The 20,663-nt window shown below is 35.7% G+C and overlaps 1 protein-coding gene and 1 long non-coding RNA gene across 2 annotated transcripts in view; one reads left to right on the forward strand and one right to left on the reverse strand.

Moving 5' to 3' along the window:
* Positions 1-20,663, forward strand: part of LOC100115934 (target of rapamycin complex subunit lst8) — a 281,302-nt gene that overhangs the window by 237,894 nt on the left and 22,745 nt on the right. The gene's annotated exons all lie outside the window — the stretch shown is intronic.
* On the reverse strand, positions 5,322-6,997 carry LOC116416278. Its single transcript, XR_004226754.2, has 4 exons — positions 6,636-6,997; positions 6,468-6,560; positions 6,225-6,384; positions 5,322-6,132 (listed from the first exon to the last, which is right to left on the reverse strand). It is a non-coding gene; the product is annotated as an uncharacterized LOC116416278 (long non-coding RNA).

Raw genomic sequence — 20,663 nt, forward strand, 5'->3', positions numbered from 1 at the left:
TAAAGAGGTCTTGAGTCTCCTGCTGGTCAACGAGGAGGTGATGTACGCGAGCTGGCAGTACATCGACGATGCTGTGGAGTCTACTCCATATACGAACGTAGTTATAGCAGCCTACACGACAACTCTGGCCCGTTTGAAACTATTTTCGTATTTGGAGAAGCTCGGCAAGCGAACGCTGTACTGCGACACCGATTCGTGCATATTTGTGTGCAACGAAAACGCACAAGAATACAGGCCCCCGTTATGCTCGTTGCTCGGCGATATGACCAACGAGCTCGACGAAGGGACTTATATTACGAGCTTCCTCTCGGGTGGTCCGAAATTTTACGGCTACAGAACCGTGAATTCGAGAACTAGCGAGGTATCCGAAAAATGTAAAGTCAAGGGTATCTCGCTAAATTTCTCGAATTCTTTGAGAATAAATTATCCTAGCATTAAGAGTATGATTGAAAATTATTTTAAGCCTGATGAAGAGAATGAATACATTAATCTTATGTTTAATTCTATTAAAAGATTGCCAGATCACACTGTCGTCACGCGAGAATAGGTCAAATCGTGTAGCATAGTTCTAAAAAAGCGTAGGTATGTTACTCCCGGGTTATCACTCCCGTACGGTTACAAAAGTTAAGTATAGTATGTAAGTTGTTTGTGAATAAATAAAAGTAAATTTAAGAATCTCGTTTTTGTATTAGTTTTAAGTAATATAAATTGTTCTGCGTTATGTTTAATATATTTATAATAAAAATAAAAGTATTTTTAACTTTTTCTTGTAATTATAACATCCTTCTCGCTCCTTTACCCACTCATCATCGCACGCTTATAGGCGAGCCGTACATGCACGCGTATAGACGGCTCTTCCGCGGATGATACTCGTAGCCGCTAATATACGCTTATAAGCGGCCCGCGTGAGTATACGCGTATACGAGGCCCGCGAGAGTACACGCGTATACGCGGCCCGCGCCCGCCGCCGCCCTCCGCGGTAGAGGAATAATATTAATAAAAAGCGCTTTTCGGGAAAAGAGCGCTTTATTCGAAAAGATGGATACGCGTTGGAAGCATCCTTTTACGGCGTGCATAGCAGGACCGATAGGAGCTGGAAAAAGCTGGTTTCTGAAATTTCTCGAGCATCTGTCGGAGATGTGCGATGCTCGCTTCGACAGTGTTCTGCTCTACTATACCGAGTGGTAAGAGACGTACCGCAGTGAATTCAAAGTTGGTGGGAGTGCTGCTATACCTATGGAGTTTCGAGTGGGACTTTCGCAGCGAAGCGATTACTCCGTGGATACGGGAAAGAAAAAATTACTGATTCTCGACGACTTGATGCGAGAATCATCGAACGATATAGTTCTGGATTTGTTCTCGCGTTCGTCTCATCATTTGCATTTGTCGGTCTTTCTGGTGACGCAGAATATTTTTCACCAGGGAAAGTCTCAGCGTCACATAAGTTTAAATTCAAAGTATCTTGTTATATTTAAAATATCCTCGCGACAGAGCTCAGATTTGGCACCTCGCGAGTTTGTAGGCTCGACGTTTCAGGAATTTTTGAAAAAACGCGACATCAAATTCCGTACAGCTCGAAATCACGATATCAAAGCGGCTGTGGTGGAAAGACTAAACCGTACTATACGCGAACGAATGTGGCGATACTTTTCTCACAATAACATGCAACGTTACATCGATGTGGTGCAGAAAATCATCGAGGCTTACAATCATACGCAACACAGCGGTACAAAGATGCGCCCCTGTGACGTGAGCATCTACAATGCTGCGAAAGCGCGCAAAAATTTAGCGAAACGAGCTCGTCTGCAATCGACTTACAAGAATCGCTAAAAGATGGCGTCAGGTGTAATCAATAAATACAAGCCCGGATCTTACGTACGCATTAGTCGCACGAAAAATACTTTCGAGAAAGGATACGAAAAAAACTATAGCGATGAAGTTTTCAAGATTAAGCGCATAGCCAACAGACAGCAGTTACCAACGTTTATCCTGGAAGATTTGAACGGCGAGGAGATTGACGGCTTTTTCTATCTCGAGGAGCTCGTTCACATTGGCACGAAACACATGTCGGACGCTGCAGAGCAATTCAAAATAGAACGCGTAATTCGTACAAAGGGTCGTGGCTCGAAGAAGCAGCTACTCGTCAAGTAGGCTGGCTATCCGGACAAATTCAACTCGTGGATCAAAGCCTCTGAAGTACAAAAAATTTAAAAATGGACCAGAACGATTTTTACCTAGTTTTGCCTAGCAACAGCAGTATGACGTACTACAACGAAAACGCCATCAGCTGCTTTACACCGCAGCTCTCGCGCGAGCTCAGACTCAGCGGGAATTGGTCCGTTGCGCTCGTCAAAATTCACGTGCCGAGTACTGTCACGCACATTCAAGAATTGGACTCCTTTTACACGTTTAAACAGTCGGAAAAGGCAGAGCAGGACACGCATTTTTTTCCGCACGGCATTTACGACAAGATCGAGCAACTAGCCAACGAAATAAATAAATCAGCCGCCTTTCACGATCACCTGCGTCTCGAAGTTGCACCCTTTCAAAAGGGCTACTACATGCTATAGCGCAAGTGTGCCTGCGTTGATCAGCATCAGACAACGTTTAACGAAAAAATTTGCCGTATTTTCGGTTTCGAAGATTCCGAGACTCGGCGAAAAAACGGCACCTTTGTCACATCGTCAATGGGCAGTGTAGTCGTGCTAGGAAACAGACCAGCATCGCTTTCCCGAGCTATTCCCGATCAGCTCTACTTGCACACGGGTGTATGCGAGCCACACACTGTAGGCGACACTCAAGCTGCTCTACTGCGTATAGTTTCCGTGGAAAGTGCAAAGTACAAATTCGGCAGTAATATCGTGAGACATTTTGCACCTGCTCATTATATTCCACTTTTACATCACAGTTTTCGCTCGATTGTCATAGATATAAGGGATCAGCACGGAGTGCGAATACGATTCGAATATAGAACGCTGACGGTTACGCTTCACTTTAAACGTAATCGCTAGAGAGATGATTGATGCCTTCTTTCTTTAATTAACTTGGTCTGTAAAATGCAAAGCTTCCCTAGGTAGGAAACAAAAACTTTATTTTCCCAGAATTGAGTTTTTTCTCAGAAAATAATTAGTGAAATAACTTGATATTTACGCAGTAAGTATTATTTATAACAATCATGATTTTTGTAGAACTTATACAGTGTGTTGATCAAGTTATAACGGTTTAGAAAAATTTCACTTTTAGTGCATAACAAAAGAACGATGAACTGTAATCTAAATTATCTGCGGTGAAAAGATAGGAAATATTATTCACTTTTAGGTCCACATTTACTAGTTTTATTAACTCTTTCTATAAAATTATCACAAAAAACTGTGAAACGCTCATCACTTCTTCTTACTGGTCCTTGGTACTTTTTTAATATTAGATTTTAATAAAAGAAATAATAAGTCTAATATTTATTAGAAAAAGTAATAAACATTTGCAAATCTCTCTAAGCGAGCGCTGATCGAGCCGCCGAAAATATTCGCACATTCACACAATCATACTATCATTCATTCATATTTACATTTATCATTCATACAAACATACTCGGATGCGCACGACTCACCGTCGCTCGCTTACGCTCACATATACATATAAATACTGTTACGCAACGCGATGCTGCTAATGCTGGCTTGGTAGCTGGAGAGAGAAGGGGGACGCGCACGCACACATGCGCGTCGATGGCCTGCCGTCGCTGCGTTGACTACTGCGTAGCTGCTGGTTTCGTAGGAGGTGAGAAGAGTGGGGACGGCCGAAATATTCCGTGCGCTCGCTGTATAGGCAGAGTCGGATGTTTTTTAGGATTTTTTTAAATGTATATGTTCTAGGAAGTTACACGCCAGATCGTGTATAGGGCATTACAACTGAATTAAAGAATCACTATGAAACTAAAACATATTTTTTTCCTCTTTATGCTACATAAAAACAAAAAGATCGATTATCAACATATATAAAAGGCCACAGGTCATACAACAACACCGCAATGGTTATTATAAGAAAAAGTGGCGGACCAGATTTATTTATAATTGTAACATATAGTCGAAAATGGGAAGAATAAAAATTAATTTTAAAACGATTTCCGAAAAAAATGAAAAAAAAAAACAAATATCTCAAATGCCATTAGCAGTAGAAGTTTAGCGTTAATTCAGTACTTTTACTTTTTTTCTATTGATTTTCTCTATTTCTACAAACATTAAATTCTTCACATTTTTATCATCTATAAATTTTATATAATACAATAAGATCGTTCTTAACCATCTAGAACGTAATAATCAGATCATGAAAATAACATTTTAAAAATAAAAATCACACAAAAACTAAAATGAGGGGTTGGCGAGCGAAGCGAGCAGGGGCGAAGCCCCACTAGCATATATATATATATATATATATATATATATATATATACATACACACACACACACACACACACACACTATTGATTTTCTCTATTTCTACAAACATTAAATTCTTCACATTTTTATCATCTATAAATTTTATATAATACAATAAGATCGTTCTTAACCATCTAGAACGTAATAATCAGATCATGAAAATAACATTTTAAAAATAAAAATCACACAAAAACTAAAATGAGGGGTTGGCGAGCGAAGCGAGCAGGGGCGAAGCCCCACTAGCATATATATATATATATATATATATATATATATATATATATACATACACACACACACACACACACACACTAGACTTGGCGCAGTGCGCTGCGCGCGCTCTAATAGACTATAATTTCATTACCTTATTAAATGAAATATAAATACTTTATTGATATTTTTAATATTTGTTTTCTATCATGGAAATATATCAAACTTTACAATATATGATTCATTCTCATATAAATTTCAAAATTGCCGCGGTTTCGTCGCCAACTTCCTTTTAAAATTTTAAGGTTATGTCTCGTGAATAGAATAGTCTCGAGAGTAGAATGTCTCGAGAATATTATAAATACACAAATTATAATTTGATATGTATTATAGTATTATATTACATTTTTAATATTAGAATCAATTTTAGAAATCAAAAACAAATCAAAAAATTCTAACGATACTTTTGACGCATGCGCACTACATGAGCCAATCATATTGACGCATTCTTGGCTTCACTTCATCCGGTCATGACTTTTTTATATAGGGATATATATATATATATATATATATATATATATATATATATATGTATGTATATATATATATATCCCTATATAAAAAAGTATATATATATATGACACATATGATTTATAAAATAATTTAGATTAAAAATACGAATAAACATATTTGCTATAATTTCTTAGAAGAACATTATTTACAGCATCCGACATATCTGGACCAATCTTACTATGTTGTATGGTATATGTATACATTCAATTTCTAGTGAAATTTTATAAAATTGCTCATTTTATTGTTTTGATATAGTGTAGAAAACTAAATAAACCCTAAGTTAATAAATAAGCTTCTTATCAGATGATAATCAGCTGATTGTCAGGTGATAATCATCGAACATTTTCTAACTTTCAGTATATTTTTTCAAAGTTGTTCGAAAGTAATAAAATTTATAAAATTCATAAAATGAAGGCCAAAACGTTTTTACTATCCAGATGATAACACCAAAACACTAGCTGTGAGCTGCAAAATTTTTATTTATCAATATTTAAACAATTTTTTGTTTAAATAAAATTATTAAAAAATTAAAATTTTGTAGTTCAAAGCCAATGTTTTATTGTTGTCATCTGGTCCTCATTATATGAATTTTATAAATTTTATTAATTTTAAACTACTGCGAAAAAGTATACTAAAGCTTAAAAATTATTGATGATTATCACCTGATAATCAACTAATTATCATTAATATTTCATTTTATACCAACGCATTTTTGTAACTATCAGCTTTAATAAAAATATTCAGCTGATATCACCTGATAATCAGCTGACGTTTTGGCATGATTATCAGCAGATTATAAGCTAATAATCAGTTGATTGTAATCTGCTTTTTTTAGTAGGTTTCGTTGCTTCTTTAAGTTAACATTTGTAGGTATTGTCAGCATAACGCATAGTCTATTTAAAGTTTATCACCAGGTCTAAGAGTAAGAAAGTAAATGAGCATACATTATTATAATTATAGGTGTAAATTATTTGTACAATTAAAATAATAATGTATTATGTGTATTACTTGATATTATATCCCATATCCTTTGATTTTGAAATGCTATTTTATTCCTGTGCCCGCAAAAATTATATTTGAGAGCAATATCGTCCTTCATTATGTAGGTGAGCATATCGCGGATATTTACATGCTCGCCCTTTCCTCTTCTTAGTCTCAAAAGTTCACTCTGTAATGACGACAATATGCGTTACAACGTTTACCATTATATAATATGAATCTATTATATATCTATTATATATCTATACTGACCACTTAAACTTAAAGGCGTATGTTCTGTCTCGTAAATCATCATTGAATTTCTCGAAATTTTTCAAGCTGCTAATCGGAAATCTCTTCCCATTCCTATTAAACGTAGAATAGTTTTTTATTTTAAAATGTCACACCTTTTTTTTGAAAAGTATTGAAGAACGAACTTACCAGCGACATATAGTAGCTTTCCATCGATTTTCCTATAGTAATTTTAATTATTTTTGTTGAAAAGGGTTGGATCAATAAACAACAACTTGAGGTTAATTTATTGTTAAGTATATTGTAAAAGGCTTGAGAGCCTAGTCGGCGGCACGTCTGCTCACATCGGAGTCTTGCAGGTAAGAAGAAGGTGTATAGTACAGTACAGCATAGTCTGGCTCTACACACGGAATATGATATTATACGTAATAGGCGATTAGAGTATAGCGCGAGACATGCGCGGTTCGTCAGCTCTCGCGTGAGCTCGTCTCAATGTACAAAATCGCAGTTGACCAATAGATGGCGCGACGTGTACCATTTTGGTACTAATAATCAAGATTATAATACTTACTATATTACAACACGCCTCCTTAAGTTTATAATCTTGATCTTTAGCATTAACTTTTCATTTTCGATATATTTTTCTATTACATTTCAAATTAATCTTAGCGCTTTTCTATTTTCTATAAACTTTGTTTTATCTAGACTTTTCGTTAACATATCTGCTAAATTGAATTGAGAGTCTATTTTTATAATATCAATTATGCCATTTTCATAATTCTCATTAATATAATGATATTGCACTTCAATGTGCTTCGAGTTTTTAGTAAAGTTACCATATTTTGCAATCGCAATTGCACCTGAGTTATCCTCATACATATTAATTGGTTTATCAAATTCTACATTGAACATTTCGCTTAATGAATTTTTTACAAACAATATTTCTGTTACTGCTTCTGACATAGCAGTATATTCTGCGAAAGTTGAACATTTGGTTACAGTGCTTTGTTTATGAGTTTTCCAGAAAATTACATTACCATAAAGTCTTATTACAAAGCCTGTTGTAGATTTTCTATCTACATTATCACCTGCATAATCAGAATCTACCATACAATCTAATATTTCGTTTTTCAAGTTATCACAATATGTCAATTTTAGATCTTTAGTTTTATACAGATATTTTAGGATTCTCAACGCATATTTATAATGTGTTTGGTCGTAGCAACTTTGGTATCGACTTAAATAATTTACGCTATACGCAATATCTGGCCTTGTGCCTGTACTAATGTATAATAATTCTCCTATCAAGTTTCTATATTTTATATTTTCATCAATTTCACTAGCTTGATCTAGTTTTAAATTTGACTCCATTGGAGTATCATATAATTTGGCTTTTTCTAAATTATATTTAGTGGCTAAAGATTCAATGTATGTTGTTTGACTTAAAGTCATTTTGTGTCTATCATCGCTATAATTTATATCAATACCTATATATTGGTTTATTTTGCCTAAATCTTTCATCACAAATCTTTGCATTAGACTAGCTTTAACTTTATCTATTTTATTTTTATCTTTGCAACAAATTAGGAGATCATCAACAAAAACTAAAATATATATTGAATCTTTGTTCGTATTATTTACGTATAGACAGTAATCGTAGTTACTTCTCACAAAATTTAAGCTTTCGATAAATTTATTAAAACAATCGTACCAAGCTCTAGGACTTTCTCGCAGTCCGTATAATGCCTTTTGCAGTTTGCAAACTTTATTGTCACCTGTTTCGTAACCTTTTGGTTCATTTATATACACCTCGGTTTTTACATCACCGTTTAAGAAAGCTGTCTCTACATCCATTTGTTCTATAAATAAATTGTTTTTACAACTGTACGACAATAAAATTTTCAAAGTTTGCATTTTTCCTACGGGCGAATAAACATTATCTAAATATTCCTTTTGTTGAAATCCTCTTACAACTAATCTCGCTTTATACACATTATTGTTTTTCTTTTTGTAGACCCATTTCACATCAATGACTTTTTTGTCTTTTGGCCTTTCAACAATTTGCCAAGTTTTATTTTTCATAAGACTATTGATTTCGGAATCCATCGCAATTTTCCATTGTTTATATTCATTTGAGTTTAACGCCTCCTCGAATGTATTTGGTACATTTGCATCAATATGATTTACATATATAAAATGAGTTACAGGATTTCCGTATCTATTTACAGGACTTTTCTTTCTATTAGATTTTCTTTGTACTTTTAAACTTGAATTATCATTTTCAGCAATATCAAAATTTAATTCATTTTCTCTACTTTCATAATTATCTATACGATTTTCGAGGTTTATTTCATTACCCCTACTTGACTCGAGAGTCGAAGTATGGGTAAAAGAGTTTAGTTTGTTTTCTACATTTTCAGATTCGCTATTTTCCAAATCTCTATCTTTTTCATCATCAAGTTTTTCTAAGCAAATAATTTCTGTATTTTCTTCGACTACTTGTACATGTCTAGCATGAATAACTCTACCATTGACGAGAACTTTATAGCCATTTTCTACATAACCTACTAGTACACCTAATTGGGCTTTATCGTCCCATTTGCTTTTTCGCAACGCTTCTGGTACTCGTACAAAGACTCGACTGCCATAAATTTTTAAATGATCAACATTTGGTTTTTTACCAAAGAATATTTCGTATGGCGTTTTATTTTTAGCTGTATTTGCAATTGTGCGGTTTTTTAAATAAGCTACTGTTTTCATAATTTCAGGCCAATATCGCCTATGAATTTTTGCTTCACGCATTAAACATCTGCCCATATCCATTGCGGATCTATTATATCTTTCCGCTACTCCATTTAATTCATGGACGTACGGTGGGCATGGCAATAGTTCAATTCCTTTTGATTTTATAAAATCATGAATTTCCTTATTTAAATATTCTTTGCCATTATCACAACGTAATTTCTTAACTCGCTTACTAAATTTATTTTCTACTAAACTAACAAATTCTTTTAAACAACTGGCAGTCTCTGATTTATTTTTAATGCAGAAAATTCTAGTACACTTACTATAATCATCAATGAAAGTTACAAAATATTTTTCTCCCCCATAACCGATTGTGTTATGTGGACCATTTAAATCTGTGTGAATTAATTCTAAAATTTCCGTAGTTTTTGATCTATTATTTTCGAACGGTACATTTGCCATTTTACTCTCTATACAATTTCCACATTTCATTTCGACATTTTCTATTTTTTCTGGCAATCCTTTTACTAATTTATTTTTCACTAATTTGTTCAAATATTGAAAGTTAACATGACCTAGTGCTCTATGCCATTTCTCTTTATCAGTTAATTTTAATGAATTTACAAACATTTGCTTATTTTCCTTTTCAATTACATAGCTTTTCATAAAATATAGATTATCCTTTTTGTTTGCGACTGCTATTAATTCTCTATTTTTATTGTAAATTTTGGCATCATCATTTTTTGCTACTACTGTATAATTTTCTGTGACTTTAGAGAAACTCAGTATGTTTTGTCTAATGCCTTGAACATAATAAACATTTTTTACGTCTACTTGTTTTTGATTGTAATAATTTTTAAAAAGTAATTTTACAGTTCCAATTTTAGTAGCTTTCAAACTTTTACCATCAGGTAATTTTACTTCAATAGGATTTTTTAAATATACGAATTTATCAAAATATTTATCATTATTTACAATGTGGTCTGTGCAGCCACTATCTAGTAACCAATTAATTTGACCTAAACTTTCGCTACTATTTTCTAACGCAGTTATCTGGTTTACCTCTGGGTTGCAGACCTGGGTCAGCCATGCTTCGGATGAGTAGTCGCCCTGTTGTTCGCCTGAAGATTTAGCTTTGGGTTGACCTTGACCTCTGCCTCGCTGATTGCCTCGGTAGTTGCCTCGGTTGAAGCCTCTGTTGAACCCTCTGTTGTAGCCTCGTTGATTTCCTCGTTGGTGACCTCGTTGACCTTGACTGTATTGAGTACCTCGTCCTCGGTTGCTCTGCTGCTGTGGTCTCGTACACTCGTTTATGACGTGGCCAAATTTTCCACAGTTAAAACATTTGCCTTTGGTTTGTACCGCAAAGGTACTGGCATTACTTTTATTATCTGACTCAGCATTAGTCATATTTTTCTCTTTTATTTTCGACTTTACATAGTCTACTGTTCTTTGGTCTTCTGGGATAACATCTATAAAATCCCCAATGTAACTATAGCTTGGTGGTAAAGCTCTAAGTAGATATCTCAATTTTTCGACTTCTTCTAATTTCCCACCAGCTGATTTGAATTCATTAGTTACTTTTTCGAATTCTACAAAAAATTCTTCCACTGAATTATAATTATTTAATTTGATTTCTTCGATTTTTCCTCTGCATATAATTTGCAAGGCTGTTGATTGTGTTAAATACATTTTATCGAATTTTGTTATCATCTCGAGAGCTGTTTTACATTCACCGATGTATTCTAATTGTTTGTCTGAGATAGCACTAATTATCATAGTGCGAGCTTTTAAATCAATCTTTTTCCAATCATCTTCTTTGCCTTTATATTTATCAGGCATTTCATTTATTGCTGGTTCGTTGCACTCTTTATACTCTAACAGGATCATTAATCTAATTTTCCAACTGGAATAATTTGCACCATCAAACACTGGTATCATAATGTCTTCGATTTTCGCTTGCTTAGCCATTTCTTTTTCTTTTGCACTAATGCTCTCGTATACTTGATTTTTCAATTTAATAATCTTCTTGAGTGCTTTTAAAAATATTTTTCTAATTTGATTTCTTGATTTTTCTTTTAATTCAATATTTTTGGCTTCTAATCCGTCTTCTTGTTTTACTTTAGGCTTAAGCCACAAGTACATGTGCTTAACCTCTAATTTACACGTGCTCTGAAATAGCACTTCACCACGTGTTTCACTCGCCGACTTTAATCTTCTTGCATCGCACTTAAATCTTGATTAGTTTTTAAAAATCTTTTTATTGTTGAGTAGCTGACGACTTTATCTACGTCACTGAGCTTATATTTTTCTTCTTTAACCCTTTTTGACCGGTTAATTTTCACTTGAAAATCTTCTTCTATCGACAGACGTTTCTATACGAAAATTCGAATATCAATGCTTCACATGCATATAATTTCTCCAGATATTTTCTTCTTTAATTTCACTGCTCAATTTTTCACTGTGCGATTTACTTTTTTTTTTTTTAACAATCACCGTTAACTACTTTCCACGTGGCTTTTCTTCTAACCTCACTTTGTTTTACACTAAATATCTCTCATGTCACTCATATGAGTAGACATGCGGGATAAAATATAAATACCAACCACGCTCTGCTACCATGTTGAAAAGGGTTGGATCAATAAACAACAACTTGAGGTTAATTTATTGTTAAGTATATTGTAAAAGGCTTGAGAGCCTAGTCGGCGGCACGTCTGCTCACATCGGAGTCTTGCAGGTAAGAAGAAGGTGTATAGTACAGTACAGCATAGTCTGGCTCTACACACGGAATATGATATTATACGTAATAGGCGATTAGAGTATAGCGCGAGACATGCGCGGTTCGTCAGCTCTCGCGTGAGCTCGTCTCAATGTACAAAATCGCAGTTGACCAATAGATGGCGCGACGTGTACCATTTTGGTACTAATAATCAAGATTATAATACTTACTATATTACAACAATTTTCATTACAAAAAAAAAACTGTATTTAAAATACAAATACATGAATTTAACGAAAATATACTGACGACTTGGCTCTTCAAGATTATTGCAAACACGTGAAAATTCTGCATTTACGTCTCTGTTTATAATCGAAATTTGATGCTTCAATATAATTTCCTGAGACGTTTGTACAAAGTACAAAGTAAAATTATAACTCGAAACAAGTGGGTGGGTGGGCTTATGTACACAAATTTTTACACAATGAAGCAGAATTTTTTTTAATGCGAACCTGCTGAAGCTAATATTTCGGAAACCTCTTGCTTAATCCACCTATCAGTCGGTTCCTCACAGTCTTCGACGCTTTTTTGCAGCAATGATTCAAAAACGTGCAAAGGCCAAGCGCATGATTTCCCATCTTTATGAAGCCATGTCTTTGGAATCACGGTATTTGTGGTTCTATTAACTAATTTAACTACAAGCCACTTTGCTGAAGAAGTCAGTTGTCATACATCTGCCGAATTATGATACAGTACAGAACTTGAAATTTTATTTAAAATTTTAAATAAATAATTTGATATATAAAAGGAAAGTATAAAACACTTAAACTTCATTAGTAATTACAAAAAAAAAAATTATTACAATTAAAAAGAATAAACGAGTCACAATTGACAATAGTGGTGGGAATGTTTCAGCTGTATATTAATATTTCTAAGTATGCTTACGCAAAAAAAATCTAGAACGGTACCTTTTTGTCGATAAGTCAACACTTTTTCTATTGATACTATCCGAGGCGTTTTACCTGATGCATGAATGTCATTGTTATTAATTGTTTGTCCTTTAACAAGCAGGGGTCGAGCTTACTCTCCCCACTCCCTCTTTTTCTTTCTCGCGGGATTCTTTTACGTGTGTTGCTTCTAGGTTTGCACGCGGCTGACTGCAGTGCCACTTTTTGCTTCGCGCTTTCCATATATGTGCAATATACAAGCACGTATTTTTATACGTTTTCAGAGAGCCGAAATACGTTGTACACGAATGGTCTGTAAGATTCATCGCGACTGGATTACGCATGCATGCAAAGCTTGTAATATTCATGCTCTGTGCGCTCTTTCCAGCGTATACATGCTGTTGCCGTAAATTCTCGTGTTTTTCTTTACTACCCGATGAGAATTTGAAAATAGATATCTAGAGACTCGAACGAAATCATTTGAATATAAACTGGAATATCAAATTTGGCTTTTGAAGTTTTGCAAATCATTTTTTAACTTATAAAGAATATTAGTTATAAGATAAAAATAATTGTAAAGAAGATATGATTTTAATGTTTTTTATTCGATTGCCATTCCTAAAAATTATCAATACACATTTTTTATAAGAATACGCTTTTTTTATGTTTTATCCGTAGAGTTGGAGAAATGCTTAATGCACCATATCAGGAGTCGTGCGAGACTCCCCGTGTGTGGAACTTTCCTGACGCGGGACTATCGCCAGGCATACCTACTAAAATTCCACCTCTTATAGGGTCGCGAAAATCTCCCCGGTATCCGCTTTCGCATTTCTTCGGAGGATCGCTTGTCTTAAGCTATGCTAGTCGTCAACTAGTCTTGTAAGCAACCGTCATTGTTTTTCGCGCGTAGAACCGTCTCCACGTACGCTGTTATCTCGCCCCAATTCTGCTTGCTGCCAAGCATCGTTTCGACTACAGTCTCGGGCGTGAACCCCCCTGTCCTCAGCTCTAGTACTCTACGCTTTTCAGCCCAGTGGGGGCAGTCAAAAAACGTGTGTCTCACGTCGTCCCGTTCGTTACCGCAGTACTTACACCCCGGTGTTGCCACCATGTTCATCGCGAACAGGTAGCTCCTAAAGTATTCGTGACCGGAGAAAAATTGGGTAAGGTAAAAGTTGACCTCCCCCATTTCCTGCCCACCCACGGACGTACATTTTTTATAAGGGTCCTAGTCCATCTAGCCTTTGGATAATCGGTCCACCTAGTCTGCCAATTTCGTATTGTTATTTCTCTTTCTTCCACGGTAATCGAGATGCTACTCGACGGTAAGCGAGCCTCGTAGATCCGCTTGCGTTCGATCGCAAGAAGATCCACGGGGATTACTTCCGCGATTACCGTCCGGTAGGAGCATGCTATTCTAAGGGCCTCCCTTCGCTGTACCGCCATAATCTTTTTCCGATACTTATTCATAGTCGTAGCGTCGGCCCACACCTCTGCTTCATATAACAGAATAAAGTTAGTGGTCGCCATGAGTAGCCGCCTAACTGTTGGCCTAGGCCCACGGAAGTTAGCCATGAGTCGGCTAAGTTGCGCTATCCTAGTCGTGGCATTTTTACAGACGCGATCTAGGTGTTCCCTGTAGTTCAGCTGTGTATCTATAGTTATTCCTAGATAGTTGGCTGATGGTTTCGTCGTTATAGTCTCGCCGCCAACCTTCATAGGTATGATGGTCGGTATACGCTTTCCTGTCAATAGGACCATTTCGGTCTTATCAAGCGCTAAAGTCAATCCATGGTTCGCCATCCACCATAGCACTCTGCTCATGATCGCGTTTAACTTCGCTTGCGCAATGCCCACATTCCGTGCTGTTATAACAGCGGTCACATCGTCTGCGTATCCAACGAGCATTACGTCCCCCGGCATTTCGAGTTTTAGAAGCCCACCGTACAAGATACCCCAGAAGTCTGGAACCAAAATCGAACCCTGCGCTACTCCTGCAGTTATAGGTCTTCTTCTATGCCCTTCTTTTGTTTCATACTCGATAAGCCGGTCCCTCAGATAATCTTCTGTAAGATGCATAATGTATCGCGGCATACTGAATGATTCTAAGGCAGCAAGTATGACGGTCCATCTTGCCGAGTTGAACGCGTTTTTTACGTCTAACGTAACTAGAATCACAATGTCTCTAGTCGCGTGTCTAACTTCTTCTACTTTCTTTACCGTGTCTGTTACCTTTCTAACGGTCCCTATGGTGGATCGCCCTTTTCTAAAGCCATACTGTTTATCGGAAAGGTCTCCCGCTTCGCGTACGACCCTTAGTATTAGCGGTTTAACCAGTGCTTCTCCCGTATTTCCCATTGTGTTTAAAAGACTAAGTGACCTATAAGAAGTGTCCGTATTCGCTTCTTTTATCGGTTTTTCAATCAGTACAAGTCTCGCTCTTTTCCACCGCGAGCTAAAAACTCCCTGCACCAGGCACTGGTTGTACATCTCCAAGAGCAGCTCAGGCTGTTGCGACGCGACGATCCTGATCATTTTCGCAGGGATGCTATTCAGTCCCGGTGCCCTACCACTCTTAAGGGACGAAGTTGCCGCGATGAGTTCGCCTTCTGTAAAAAGAGGTATCTCGTCTGCCGGTATTTCCGCAGCTTCTGTCCGGGGTCTGATAAGGTGTGTGGGATCCCATCGATTAATTTTTCATCGTTTCAGCTTTCATAGGTTCCGTGCGTTTTATTTCGCCCATCTTTCGTGTAACGATTGCGTATCCATCACCGAATAGTGTGCATCGTCCTGTCCTCAGGCGTCTTGGCGACTTTGCAAAGAAAACACTTTATCTGTTAGGTCGGCACGTTGCATGCCGCCGCTCTATATCCACCAGCACCACACTTTCAACAGCTATCTTTCCTTTTTTGAGCAGGGCGGCGGCCTTGGTCTAGTCTAATTCAACGACTGCTATCCTCTGCTCTCTCGTGTTTGGCTCGAACAGATGAATTTTAACATCCTCTTCGCCACAGTCTGTCACTGCCGCGATAGCACTGTTAACCTCTTCCTTCGTCGTAAGTCCATCGATGTCCCTGATTTCTATATTTATTTTTGTGTCATTACAGGCAAGCCAAGCAGGAAACGTTGTGATTTCTTATGCGTATCCTCTAATTCTTGTATCAACAGGTAAATATAACTCTTTCTTTAAATATAATTATAATATCAATAATAGTTTAATATTTCTATGCTCTTATTTTAAGAAAAACAGGACGAAGAAAACGGTGATGAGGGCAGAAACGTCACAAAAAATATGTATCATCTGATTATCGAGTATGTTTATCAAGTGGCGCGGTAGCGCCACGGAGGCGACTTTGAGAAACAGGCAAAGCTTTGGCGCCTGCGACACTATTCACTTCTATATTTGTATCCGAGATTGTACTTTTAAGAAAAACGATACTTTCCATAATTGTTTCTAAGTGATTTTTATATATTATCACATGTGTTTTTTCTCCAGTGTGAAAGGACGGTGAAGTTATCCGCCTCCAGTGTGAAAGGGCGGTGAGGTTAGCTGCGCATCAAAAATGATAGGGAGTTGCTTTTCCACCTTTTTTTACATATCCTCATATTCCTCATATCATTGCGGTGTTACATACAAAAAAATATTACTGCGGCGTCGTATTAAATTAAAAGTTTATATTATTGTATTATTAACTTGCCATGCCCGTTTCATTTTGTTTTCTGGTAAACTAAAATTTTCTTTTTATTTATTAGAACGTGATATAAACACTATAAGTACAATAAAAAGGGCATAACAAGTTACGTAGTAAGTATCTTGAGAGTGGTTCCTAATGGATCATCGTATAACTTAACTTTAAGTTAAGTAAGCCTTTGATTGATCAAAACAATTTTTTTGCTTTATTATGATTAAATATAATAAACTTGACTTTGTTTGATTGATCCCAGTTTTTTTATATGTAATTTTGTTGCGGAAAATATCAAACTCGCCTAACCTTTTACTTTTTTAAAAATCAATTTTTTAGATATCGATACAGTCGATAATATAAAGGATGCAGTGAAATTTCTTATCACGGCATATTTTATTTTTAATAAAACGTGGCCTAAAGAATAAGCTGCTTTCTACAGTTTGTGCAGATGAGGTGGCTTAAGATTTACCTAGTTGATACGACACGAGCAAAAAGTAAAGTCGTAACAGACAAAGTATACGTCTTTTTTCGAAAACTAGCAGTGGTCAACAGTAATGAAGTACTTTAACGGATTGTTACAAAAATCAAAACTTGTTATAGGTAATAAAAATATTGAGAAGCTTAGGGTTTAGTTAATTCATTAAACTCGTTTCTAGATTAACTCAGAAAATTAGCGACTACGAGGATCGGTCTGAAAGCGATACGCGATTTCAAGGCGTTTGTCCGACCTGCGAGCATGGACTTTACTCGCGAAAAAAATGCATCTATCGCTCAAACGGCGTTTTATAAATTTTCGGAAAGTGTTGCACGCCTTTTTATTTTGAAAGCAGCTTTGATAGCTTCATGCGTTTCGCTTGATTGCTTCCTGAACAGCGCTGTTTGGAAACAGCATAAACTGCAAAAAAAAAAAAATCGTTAAAATAACAGAGTACTTGATGCTCTTATATTTGCTAAGACTACTAGTCAAATAGGCGTTGTTGGCTTTTGACTCTACAGTCGTGGGTCACGGATATAAAGAATAGAGAAAATATCTCTATCGTCACAGAGACTTTCTATCTCCCTACGTAGGTGCCTGCCTTAAGTTTTCTAAACTCGAATTTCAGCAGAACCTTGGTGGTGCTCTATAGGCTCCGTACTAATAGCAGCGGGTCTCAGAGCCTTTCTAGCTCCCTATAAATGTATCTGTACGAGTAATCTTGGCTCGGTTTCTAGCAGAACGTTACAGGTGCTCTATAAGCTCCGGACAAGCATTGGGCGATGTGGCATTTTGCTATGTGGCTTTCATAGGCTCAACACATTAGCTTAGCTTAAGGTACACAGCTTTTGACTATGCATAAGAGCTTTGCACTTAACTGCTTGCCGAGAATCACGTGCCACTGTTCAAGAACTGCCTCTAAAACGGCCTTATTTTCTACCGTCACAGTTGTGTTGGCTCGGTTAGACTGCTCGTTGTAGTACTTAGCTAACGATTATAATCGGATTGGAAAAATAAATAAAAGGAAAAATTTCATTATTCATCCGACACATACCATTTTCGTCTTGAAGCAACTAATTGATATTTACAACCGAGAATCAAGCGAGTGCGAGTGCAGCTTCAAAACTGACATCACTGCTAGCTTTAATGTGGGAGCCACAGCCAAAGTTAATTTTTGGCTTATTTTTGCGCTATGAACGCTGCAAACAATATGTTAATATTTTCTCTTTACAGTTGTCTGAAGCCAAACAGGGTCCTGCCTGGCGATATATTTGTCAAAACCCCAGAATTTGCGGATTGCTGCGAATTTCTGATTGCTTGTGATTCTCCTATAGTATGACGTACTTGAATGTTTATTGAAGATAGATAACTCGTAAGAGGTTGCTACAGTACAATTCGATTCGCCACTTATGCTCGCCGTTGCTGCTTAAAAAAATTGACGATAGAATTCGTTCGCCTTGACTTTCACAATAATCTGAAAAATTTGCTAAGCTCTATCTAAATTCGGCATTGGTTTAGACAACGTCGCCACGGTCTCTCGATTTTGACTTTATTAAATTATTCATTGTAGAGAATTAACTATCTATTTTTCTGTTACGTTAATGTAGAAGCAACAGTTTAATCGAGATCAAAGCAAACACCTTTTCACATCTATTCATTCATTATTAAGTTAAATTTCTTAAAAGAATTTAATACTTATAAGAGATAAACACTAAAAATGTTTGGATGAGATAAATATGTTCTCTTAAAATATTTTGTTCCTAAGGCCAATATATTATCTATTGACACTTTCTAATAAATAGTAATAAAATATTTAGAAAAAACAACCTGTGATTTTATTTTTCAAAGTATTATGTAAGCAAAAAAATTTGTAAAAGCTTTGTGTGATGCAACGCAATTGGAAAAGAATGGTTTTCCTAGATATCGTTGTCGTAATAATGAAAATAAAAACTATGTCTATAACAAAAGACTTTATGGTAAACCTGTAAAGGTTGATAATAGAATGGTTGTTACCTATAATCCAACTTTTCTTAGAAAATATAACTGCCATATTAATGTTCAATATTGTGCATCTATTATAAGCATAAAATATTTATACAAATATTTACACAATGGACATGATCGTGCTTTTATTAAAGTGAGTAAAAATGATGAAGATATAGCAATATACGATAAAATAACAGAATACATGGATTGTAGATACGTAGAGTCAATGGAGGCTGCATGGCATATTGAAGAATCACCAATTTGTGCTCGTTTTCATAGTGTAGTTAAATTAGCTATTCATTTACAGAATCAACAAGAAATAATTTTGGATGGAAACAACATTGATATAGATTCTCTCAATCACGAGGCAACTTTAATAGCATGATTTAAACTAAATAAAATTGATGATTATGCCAGAAATTTTTTGGATTGTGATATACCAGAACCTAATGTTTTTACGGAAAAGAAGTGGATTAGACGTAAAAACTATTCAGATACTTTAGGAAGATTAATCTGTGTGATTCCTAACAAACAAGAGTTATTTCACTTAAAATTAATATTACACAGAGTTAAAGAGGCAAGATGATTTAAAAAACTTTGAAAATAAAACGTATTCAACATTTACTGAAACAGCAATAGCCATAAGATTAATTGAAAACGATGAAGAAATTTTTCATATATTTGATGAGGCATGTACAATTATGTTACCAAAACAATTGCGTTTATTTTTTGCTTTCTTTTTAATCGTAAACAAATTACCATTAGCACAAACTGTAAGGGAATAATACAAAAATTTTTTTTGTGAAGACTTTAGTAACTTGAATTTATTTGCCTGGCATAAAAATTGTAATGTTTTTTTGTTGTTATAGTAAGTCTAATAAAAACTAAAAGTTTTATAGCATAGCTTGCTATTCTTTCTTACCTACGCTTTACTTTTTAAAAATGACTTTACTTTTTCTTAATATTATTCATCATCTTACATGGTTTGTCGGCACATAGAAAATTCATTAATTTATATCCATTTCTTAGTTTTATTCGCAAAACTTACGAAGTAAAATACTCTCTTTCTCTCTGTTTTTCTTTCTCCCCCCCCCCCCCTCTCTCATCACATCACATTCCATTGCACATTCCATCTCACACACATCTATCACCCAAACTAAATTAAAAACACTATATACAGCAATTACTAAAATGTAAATATTGTACAATATAATGTACAGAAAAATAAAATAAATAAATCTAAAAAAATCTCTCTCTCTCTCTCTCTCTTTTCGTTACTCCCTCTCTAATTAGATTACCCCCTTGATAAATACGCGGTGATTTCGTGCAGTGAAGCGAGTCCTACACTGAGAAATTCTTCGGGCAGCTGCTGTCCCGGCCCGAGTGAATGTTGCACTAAACACATTAGCTAGTCTCTTCGAAAATTTCGTGCAGCAGTGCCCCCGTTTAAAGCATTTTCCTCCCATGTGGCGCTGCTGTCGCATCGAAATCGCGAAATTTCGGCGAAATAACAGCTCGCAGGACAGTAGCGCTCCTAATATTGGGAGAGCTGCCGCGGGGCTGTCTATACTATTTTACTTATTCTTATATCGTAATCTATTTATCCTCGATTACAACAAAACGAAATAAAAACATGAATTTGTTTTAAAATGTTCATAT

Source organism: Nasonia vitripennis, assembly GCF_009193385.2.
Source record: "Nasonia vitripennis strain AsymCx chromosome 2 unlocalized genomic scaffold, Nvit_psr_1.1 chr2_random0004, whole genome shotgun sequence".
Lineage (NCBI taxonomy): Eukaryota > Metazoa > Arthropoda > Insecta > Hymenoptera > Pteromalidae > Nasonia > Nasonia vitripennis.